Source organism: Penaeus monodon, chromosome 20, assembly GCF_015228065.2.
Source record: "Penaeus monodon isolate SGIC_2016 chromosome 20, NSTDA_Pmon_1, whole genome shotgun sequence".
In the NCBI taxonomy this organism is placed as follows: Eukaryota; Metazoa; Arthropoda; class Malacostraca; order Decapoda; family Penaeidae; genus Penaeus; species Penaeus monodon.
The window spans coordinates 7,521,415-7,521,697 of NC_051405.1; positions in this window are offsets into that span (position 1 = coordinate 7,521,415).

The window sequence follows — 283 nt, forward strand, 5'->3', positions numbered from 1 at the left end:
CTTCCCCATCTCTCCCGTCTGCATTTCACTCCAAGGGGATCATCCTTTGTACGAAGCGAAAGCTGTGTGCTGCCTCGTTGGTCAGTTACGTAACGTTTGAGACAGATCAGACGCGCATCTCAACTAACGCTGTGGTCATGTCTCATTGTTTCTCTCTCCCCCCCCTTTCTCTCTCGCATAAGGAAACGACTTGTCAAAGCTGACTGTTGTTATTGTTTTATAGAATGTGAGGGAAATTTGTATAGATATGATTCCTGTTACCTTTCAAGACGGTGATGCCGAA